Genomic DNA, 10471 nt, shown 5'->3' on the forward strand with positions numbered 1-10471 from the left:
AAGGAATTAAAGTTAAATGAGGTCATAAGGGTAGGGCTCTTACCAGAACCTCAGCATATTGACATCCTGATATCAGACATCTGGCCTCCAAAACTGAGAAAATAAGTTCCTGTTGTTTAAACCACCCAGTTAAGGTATTTTTGTTATGGCAGCCTGTGCTGGCTAAGACATTCCTATAGTCCAAAACAATGAAGTATACAATAGTTAAAATGAACACCCAAACTATGCAAAAAAGTTAAGTTGCCAAAGACTTGATTGCAGTCTATTAACTAAAATTCTAAAATATAAAAATAGTAATATACATTGCATATATATGTGTGTATGTATCTATATAGTTACAAAATAAAAGCAACTTGACTTCAGGACAATGATGACCTCTGAGGAGGTAAGAAGTGGCATTATGATGGACAGATTTTATGTTTCATTTATATAAAAAGAAAAGGGAGCTAAGTTAAAGTCAAAAATATCCATTTAAACTAAATGATCAATACACATCTGCTTTATTCTATGTTTAAAATGTTTCAGGGTTTAAAATTACATATTTTAGTTAAACTAACAAAAGAGTTTGAAGTTAAAGGCCATCTATGCTTACACTTCATTCTAATGGTTTTGTTATGATTGTTACCTGTTTTAAGACCACTTGAGAGAAAGAGCTGGGTGGAGGGAGGTTACAGTGAAAGAGTTGATGATTTTAAATATACTTGTATTTGAAGTTAGGCACTGTGGTACATAGAATAATCTGCCCCTCCCCCTGCAAAAATTTCCACAGCCTGGTCTCTAGAACCTATGAATGTCACCTTATAAGATAAAAGGCACTGCAGTTGTAATTAAGGTTACAGACCCTGAGATGAGAAGATTATGCTGGATTATGTGTGTGTACCCAGTGTAATCATGAGTCCTTAAAAGAATCTTTTCCAGACAGAGAGATGTAATTGAGGACTCAAACTTGCTGGCTTTGGACATGGAGAAAGGCCACAGTGTTACTGCATTTATTTCTCTAGAAAGTTCATAGTACCACTCTCAAATTCTACCTCACACTCCTCTGTTACTTCTCTGCTCCTCGCTCCTACTGGTCCAAGCTAAGGATCTCATCACATGCTTCAGTGAGAAAATCAAAACAATCATAAACACTCCTTACTATGGAGTGCATTGTGTCCCTCCCCCAAAGAAAATTTATATGTTGAAACCTTAACCCGCAAAGTGCTTTTTGGAGGTAGGACCTTTAAGGAATTAAGGTTAAATGAGCGCTTTCTCCCCAAATATTAGGGCTCTTGTGGTTGCAAGAAACAAGCCAAGGAACTCGACAGCCTCTAGAAGGTGAAACAGCTCTCCATTTATAGCCAGCAAGAAAATGATGACTTCGATCCTACAACCACAAGGAACTGAATTTTTCAACAGTCTGAATAAGCAGGAAACAGATTATTCCCTAGAGCCTCTAGGAAGGAACACGACCTACCAATACCTTGATTTTAGTCTATTGAGACCCTTACCCAACTTCTAACCAATAGAACAATAAGATAGTAAATTTATGTTGTTTTAAGCAACTTCGTTTGTGGTAATTGTTAATGGCAGCAATATGAAAGTAACAGGTACTTAATCTATATGAGATTTAGCTTGCCTTTATTTCGCTCAAGTCTTTTTCCCAACATGTTGAAAGAGTACAGTCCACATTATCCTGTTACTTAATTCATTGAAGACTCAGCTTTCTTATGAAAAAGTAATTAATGCTTTATTCAGAGACTATTTAATAACATCACATATGAGAAAGTACTTTGCAAACCCAAAGGCTATTAACATTGTTTGATTTCCCTTTTGTAGTGGCCTTAGACTAAAACCAAAAATCGTTTTCATATTCCTATATTCATTCATTGAGGCTAATGTATACAGAGTACAGGATTTTTTTGCTCCCCTCATGAGAACGAGAAAGCATCATTGCTCAATAATTTGCTTCTGTGGAAACCCATAATCATGATCAAGGTAAGAGAACCAGCTAGTGAAGTTCAACTCTTGTCACCTAAGGTAAAATAAGCCACAGATTTGCTCCTAAAACATGGATTCTGAAATTCAAAGATTTCCTAGGACATGGAGTAAAAAAGTCTTTAGAAGTTTGTGAACCTCCTGAAAATTACAATGAGTATTCCTCAAAATCTATATGGAAAAAAGTAAGGGTAGATGAGATGTATAAAAGGACGAGAAGGAGGAGGGAGAGTAGATGAGTGGGTTGATAGGTGGATGGATAGATGGATATATAAATACGGGGAATTTACACTTCGCTTTTTTGTTTGACAAATGTGCTTCCCTAAGCATTAGCCAGAGTTCAAGCCTGTGAAGGAAAAATCAAGTGAGGGTTCTTCTACAATCGCCTCAACCTCCAGGAGCAGAACAAGAAATCCCCCCTGTGAACCAAGACTCTGGATTCCTTACCCCCATCTCAGTAAATAAGAAACCCTCATCAGGTATAGGATGTCAGGAACCACGTCAGTGTTTGTCACCAAATCCAGATTTGGGGCAAGAAAAAAGATATTACCATAGCACTTTCTCCCCTAATGTAAGTGTGTTTCTACCAACAGATGCATTCATTCTCACCTTTGCCATGGCACGTGTCTATTTCAGTTCATGACTGAAGCAACTCTTTAGTAGTGCAGGAGAGGACCTGAGTTAGAGCTTTTGTGGTTGCAAGGAACAGAAAATCAGTCTAGCTCAGGAAAGGTCACAAGGAAGAGCAGAATTGAAAGGCTGACATGAGGATCTCTCAGGAATCCAAAGACAGAAGCTACAGTACAGTTGTGCCCCATGGTGATTGGCATGGAGGCTTCCTCATGGCATCTGTCTCCTGAATGGTATCAGATCCATTCTCTCCCAGCTAAACCTTATCATCTCAGTTTATAAACAGGCCCCTAGGTCTTTCTACATTATGAAACTTCAGCTTTCAGGTCACATTATTAATTAGCTCATTCAGCTTTTTAATTTCAAATTCCCAAGAGAGGAATCCAATGGACCCAGCTTATATTTTTCTTATTTGTTTATTTATTTTTTAGAATAGGAGTCTCACTGTCACTCAGGCTGGAGTGCAGTGGCACAAATCATAGTTCACTGCAGCCTCCAACTCCTGGGTCCGAGCAATCTTCCTGCATCAGCCTCCCATGTAGGTGGGACTACAGGCATACACCACCACACCTGGCTAATTTTTAATTTTTTTTAGAGATGGGAATCTTGCCACATTGCCCAGGCTGGTTCAAACTCCTGACCTCAAGCAATCCTCTCACCTTGGCCTCCCAAAGCTCTAGGATTGCAGATGTGAGCCACCACACGCAGCCCCAGCCTATATTGTAAAGCCAGTGAGACTCTGGTAAACTTACGAATTGTCATCCCTTGATCGGGTCTTGTGACCTGCAGTTGCATCCAATTAATAGGGTGGAGAAGGGTCATGGATATAGAATAGAGCCCATGCTACCTGAGACCAGCTTTGCAAAGGAGTAATTCTCTTTGAAAAAGACATGGGTGGGTAGGCAGGTAACTGACTTCTTCAGTTCTGTGCAGCAGTCAAATGTGACCTGTATGAGAATGACATTTGTATACCATTCTCCCCTTTGCAAGCAAGCTCCTCTAGCTTCATGCCTCTCTTTGAGCTCATAACAGCCTACTAAGCTACTTCTCTATGTCCAGAGAAAGTAAGAACTGGGCAGTACTGGAGAGGATAGCATATACCTTATAAGAATGAGAGCAGGTTTAAAGCTAATATGGACTAATAAACTAAATAGTTTTAATATAATAAATTCAGAGCTATTTCTATCCCCAAATATTTTGAAATAAATAACCTGAGAATATAAATATGAAACTATACATATTTAATTTTTAATAAAAGAAGCTCTAACATAGTAATCTCACTCATTCACAATCTCTTTCAGAGAAACTTTAAGGACAAAATCCATCACTGATCTATTACCAACAAACCAGTAGTTTTGTTCCAGCAGACACTGGGGACTACTAAAGCGGGGGAGGAGTGAGAGGGATAAGGGTTGACAAACCATCTATCAGTTACCATGCTTCCCACCTGGGAGGTGGTCTCAATAGAAGCCCAAACCTCACCATCATGCAATGTATCTCTGTGACAAACCTGCATATACCCCTTGAATCTTTAAAAAAAAAATCAAGAAAACGACAAAAAAAAATTAGTTTGGTTCCAGGGTTCAGGTTTTTAATAGTGTCTCCACAGCATATATACAAGTAGTATGTAACATCTAATCAAATATCGTGACCTTTTGTTCTCCTGCATTGCTAGTGAGTGTATTTGCTTGTTTATACTCTCCATAAATGCTACATCTTTTGGATACTAGAAAAGAAACTCTTATATTTTCATACTAGAAAGAAATTATTCTCTAAAGCAGACATACATTTTCAGACTCCCATTCTCTATCTTTGACTCTCTTCACCTTCCCCACACCCCTATTCTGAGAACCTACAACACCTTTGGCTATGGTGTTGTCTCTAGCTCATTTATCAGTGCTGTTATTTTTATTAAGGCATTAGCTTTTCCATCCATGACTGCGCATATCCATGTTTTACTCTCTCTTCAGGCATAGTGATACAGCACTAAATTTTTGTCAGTACTGAATACATTTCAGAAGGGCTTGATTGTGTACATCCAGGCAATGAAAACATGATGAATATTTCACCATAGAAACTAAAACTGACAGATTTTTAAATATATGAAATATATCTTAAATATTTTTACATTTTTTAAACTACCTACTTAAATTTTAATTTAATTTAACACAAATGAGCAGAGTGTCTTATGTTGGGTGAACTTCTAACATGCTATCCTCTTTACTGCTTTTTAAATAAAGTATCATATTACCTTAGGATAAAAATATTAAAACTACTCTTTATTCCCTGATAACCACACAGTTATCAGATTTAGTGTTATCACAGATTTAGTGTTTATCACTAAACACATATTTAGATATTTCTGTATATTTTAAATAGACTGTATTATTTAATATTTAAAAGAAAATATAAGGAATTAAGAAAAAATGTACCTAGAGTTATTTACAAGAGGCAGAAAAATGTTATTGGTTAATATAGTGGATTTTATGTGCTGGGTTGAGAATGTCGAGTTTTGCCCTTAAAAGGGAACTTTTGCCCTTAAAAATGACTTAACTAGTATTATTTTCATTTTAGGAATTAAACATATGCTGTCTTTTTCCTTTTAAAGAAAATGTTAAAAATCTGTTGTTTCTAAGAAATAAATATGACTATTTTTAATGGTCACTAATTAGCATATTGGTTCTCTAACCTAGGAGGACATGCTTCACCAGTGCAAAAGCCAGCATTATATATGCCAACAATCAAATAGACTCTGTATTGAAAAATGTTTAATGGTGAATGACTGTACATGTAGATTTGAGGTGAAAATAAGGCCTAGAAAAAATAAGATGGAATTTGATCATGTATCAGATCTAGAGTACAATTTATTCCTTTTTAGACTTTTCTATTTATTTTTGTCTTGATAGATATGGCTAAAAAAATAAAATGGAAGTGTCACGAGAGAGGACATATCCCAAGAACAGAATATAGTAGCCAAGAATGAGGAGCTTAGGTATGGAAATAAAGAAAAAAAATTGATTTCTGTGAATCGCTTAAAAAAAAAAAAGGTGACAGTACACTTCAGAGAAATGTAAGATACTAGATGGATGGATGAATGGATGATGCCAACAAATGAGGCTATTCAAAGGTCTAAATATAATCTGGCACTGAAATTGCTTTCTAGAGGCATTTCTTGCCTCCCTGGATACTACTAATGTAAAAAAAATTGACATTAAAATATTATTAATTTACATGATGTTTTGACGGTATTTCTAATCTAATTTCTCTAGATAAGGATTGGCCTGGCATTGCCTAAAATGAGTCTGTACTAAGTTTAAACTCTGTAATCTGTCTGTTATGTCAGGGCTTCTGCACTCTATTTTGATGTCTCTATCTTACCTACATTACTCTCAACCCAGCACACCTTGAAAAATCCACTCTTCTAATCACTAAAAATCTTCCCCCTTTTTTCCATGCATTAACACTCAAGATTGTATTAAAAGCATATAAGGACAGCAGTAAACACAGATCACATGTTTTCCTAGTACATTTGTGCTGATGTAACAAAATACCTGAGTCTGGGTACTTAATAGAGATTTATTTTCTCACACTTCTGAAAGCTAGGGAGTCCAAGATCAAGCCACTGTCATCGGAGGACCTTCTTGTTGCCTCATCCTGTGACAGATGGGAGGTGTCAAACTCACCCCTTTATAATAAATCTACTGTTGCAATAAAGGCATTAATCCATTGAATGAGGAGGTTAGGTATGGAAATAAAGAGAAAAAATTGATTTCTGTGAACCGCTAAAAAAGAAAAAGGTGACAGTACACTTCAGAGAAATGTAAGACACTAGATGAATGGATGGATGATACCAACAAATGAGGCTATTCAAAGATCTAAATATAATATGGCACTGAAATTGCTTCCTAGAGGCATTTCTTACTCTGCCCTCACTGGGGATTAAGTGTCCAACACATGCTTTTTGGAGGACAAATTCAAACCATAGTATGTGTCAAGGTTGAAAAGGCTACAAATTCTAAATCTTTTTTTTTTTTTTTTGCCATCAATCACATGAATATCTCCATTTCATGTTCACTTGGTGGTGACTAGAGAGATAATGATAGAAGTAGACCGACAACTGAAATTGTATGGGGCTAGGGAGAGAATGGAGGTACTATTGGGAAAGATTTTCTCCTGTTTTCGGACCGAGAAGCTTCTAACTCCATCCTCTGCAGGGTTCTTTTCCAGTACTGTGAGTAGCAGCTTACTTCTGACAGATTGTCCTTATGTCTGAGCATAGCACTCCCAGGATTCTGCTCTTGACTGAGTTCTCAGGAACTGGGACCTGTTATAAGAATACATGACCAAAGAAAAACTGAAGTTCTTATACCTGGGCAATTCAATCACAGGAAGCAAGAAAAGTTTCAAAATTTTAAATCCATGTAAGGAGAAGTGGAGTTCCAAAGATTAAGTAAAAATAAAAGGTCCTGGACAGAATTAAGCAAAATGTGGTTGAGGACACTGGAAATGGACTTGTGGTTATGGTTTATAGAGGGCCTTCAGCTGAGTCTGTGCTTAGGGACCAGAAACAGAGCTGTGGGACAGAGCTATTAAGAGCAGCATCCAGGACCTCAACTGAAGACATTCTAATTCAGTAGACCTAGGGAGAAACCTGCCTGTATTTTAGCAAGTGTCAGGTAATACCATTGTATGAACAGACTCCAGAAAATGAGTGGCTCCCTTTTTTATAGGAATGTTCCTTCATTCATTGCTGTTTTATTTTTTATGCCACCACCATTTATTCATTCTTCTCCAACTCTCCTGCAATACAGAAAGACATGTATAAGGTAGAATATAATAAAGTTTTCTTTTTTTTTTAAGTCGAGGTCTCATTCTGTCACTCAGGCTCAAGTGCAGTGGCACGATCACAGCTCATCATAGGCTTGACCTCATGGGTTCAGGCTATCCTTCCACTGCAACCTCCTGAATAGCGGGGAACACAGGTGTGTGCCACCACACCTAGCTAATTATTTTTATTTTTATTTTTTTGTAGAGATAAGGTCTCACTATGTTGCCGAGGCTGGTCTCAAACTCCTGCGCTCAAGCAATCCTCCTGCCCTGCCCCCCCCCAAAGTACTGGCATTACAGGCATGAACTACTGCACCTGGTCTTATTTTTTAAGTATTAAAAAGTTTATATAGTCTGCAGTTTGAGATGGAAAATGGAACATATACATTTAGCTCTGCTACTAAAGCAGAGTTGTAAAGAGATATTTTTAAAAGATACAGCGTACAAGGCCAAAGTACATTTTTGGAGCTAAGAGCAGATGTATGAGTAGTAACTACATTCTGATCCTGAGATTCCTAAGAAACAAGAAGGAAAGCAAGCAAGTAACCTAATTATATTACAGAACCCCAAAGGACTCAGTAATTGAAATCAACAGATACCTCTGGAATTTAGGATGGTGACAGCACTTTTTTAAAAAAGGAATTATTAAAATTTCTTAAGAAGCAGTAGACATCCCACACAGTTTGGCAACTGTCCCTCTGCTGATCTAGTAAAAGACTGGAAGTTTATTCTCTAGAGAAGTTAAAACAGAGGGTCTGTAGAGAAGATAAAAAGCTGAGTAGGGGCATCAAACTGAAAACAGAGATTGGGTGAAAGTTTATATGCTGAATGGTGAGCACCAATCACCACCCCACTCAATTAAGTATTCAGTTCCCAGAACTGTGGAAACCAAGCTTATACTCTCCAGGTATAAGACTGAGAGAGTCTTCTCTGGGAATTTCACAAACTCTAGAGAAAAGAACAAAAATATTTTATATTGGAAATCCCAACTGGGTTCAGCCAGCTAAGTCACTCTGCAACAGTAATTCTCAGCACTCCCTATGCATTAAAATCACCTGGAAGTTTTAAAACTTTTCCTTGCCTTAGCTCCACTCTCAGAGAATCTGACTCAGTTGGTCTGGCGTAAGGTGTGGGCATCTATAGTTTTAAAAGTTTCCCAGGTGATTCTAATGAACAGCAAAAGTTAAGGATAATTGCTCTACACTGAAGCTTATGAATAAGATTCCTTCATAGGAATCTTTAATTGTTCTTTCCACGGATAAGAGAGCAATTAATAATAAAGATAGTGACTGTCTTAGTCCATTTTGTACTGTTATAACAGAATACCTGAGACTGGGTAATTTATAAAGAATAGAAGTTTATTTATCTGGATGTTGGGAAGTCCAAGATTAAAGCACCAGCATCTGATGAGGACCTTCTTGCTGCATCTTCATATGGCAGAAGAACAAGAGCATGTGAACATTGTGTCCTTACATGGCAGAAGAGTGAAAGAAAGAGAATTAATTCTTGAAACCCTCTCTATAGTGACATTAATACTTTCTAATACATTCATAATGACAGAACTCTCAATACATAAACACCTTCCAAAAGGCCCCACCTCCCAAAACTGTTGCATTGGGGATTAGGTTTCCAACACATACATTTGGGGGCACACATTCAGATCATAGCAATAACCAAAATAAGTAAGTAGAAAACAGCAACTTGGAGGAAACAGAGATTAATAGATACTTAAAATTTAAGAGAAGGAACCTAAAGTTCTTATTGAACAAAGACTATATTGCATCTCTGAAAACAAAAACAAGATACCTTTTATAAAGGGAATATTATAAAACAAAAAGAGCTCCAGGAATTTAAACTGTGATATTATAAATGAAAAGTTAATAAATGTATTAGAAGATTAAAGTGGAAGAAATCTCCCAAAAAATAAAGTCAAAAAAACCAAGAGATGGAAAGGAAGAGACCTAACTAAGGCAAATCCAGTGTTATGAGCTGAGCTGTGTTTCCTAAAAAGTCATTTGTTGAGGCCCCAACCTCAGCACCTCATAATGTAACTGTATTTGGAGACAGGGCCTTTAAAGAGATGATAAAAATTAAAATGTAATCATTAAGAAGTGGGCCCTATGCTATCTGACTGGTGCCCTTATTAGAAGACACAATTTGGACCCACAAAGAAACAACAAAGATGTGAAAGCATTCTGGAATGAGCATGTGAAGACACAGTGAGAGGCCCACCATTTGCAAGATAGGAAGATAGGCCTCAGAAGAAACCAAACCTGCCAACTCCTTGATCTTGGACTTCTAGCCTGCAAAACGATTAGAAAATAAATTTCCGTTGTTTAAGCTTCCCAGCCTGTCATATTTTCTTATGGCAACCCTAGAAATATATCCAGGAGAGTTAATATCCAAATAAAAGACATTTTTAAAGAGTTGGAACAGGAAAAAAAAGGAACAAAGAAAATAGTAAAATAAATAATACAAGAAATGTTTCTAGAATTGAACATGTATGTTCAGATGGAATGATCTATTTTGTGCCAAGAACACTGAATAAAAACAGATACTCACCAAGGCACATTATTTTGAAATATTGGAACTTTAGAAATAAAAAAATGATTTTACAGACCTTCAGCTAGAAGAAAAGAAAAAAAAAACTCATAAAGTGCCAAAAATAGAATGGCTTTAAACTTCTTAATAGCTACACTGGAAGCAAAAAGAAAAGAAATTATCTGAAAATTCTGAAGAAAAAAGATTTCCAAGGCAGAATTCTATATATTCAAGATCTCAAAAAATTGTGTCCTCTGTACCCTTTCTAAGGAAGGTGTTGAAAAATGTGTTCTAAGGCCGGGCTTGGTGGCTCAGCCTGTAATCTCAGCACTTTGGGAGGCCGAGGCGAGTGGATTACCTCAGCCCATGGGTTCAAGACCAGCCTGGGCAACTTGGTGAGACTTTGTCTCTACAATTAAGAAAAAGAAAATTTAGACAGGTGTGGTATCACATGCCTGTAGTTCTGGCTACTTGGAAGCCTGAGCGGAAGGATCAC

This window comes from Carlito syrichta, unplaced genomic scaffold (assembly GCF_000164805.1).
Source record: "Carlito syrichta isolate Samal-C Ts95f unplaced genomic scaffold, Tarsius_syrichta-2.0.1 Scaffold314339, whole genome shotgun sequence".
Lineage (NCBI taxonomy): Eukaryota > Metazoa > Chordata > Mammalia > Primates > Tarsiidae > Carlito > Carlito syrichta.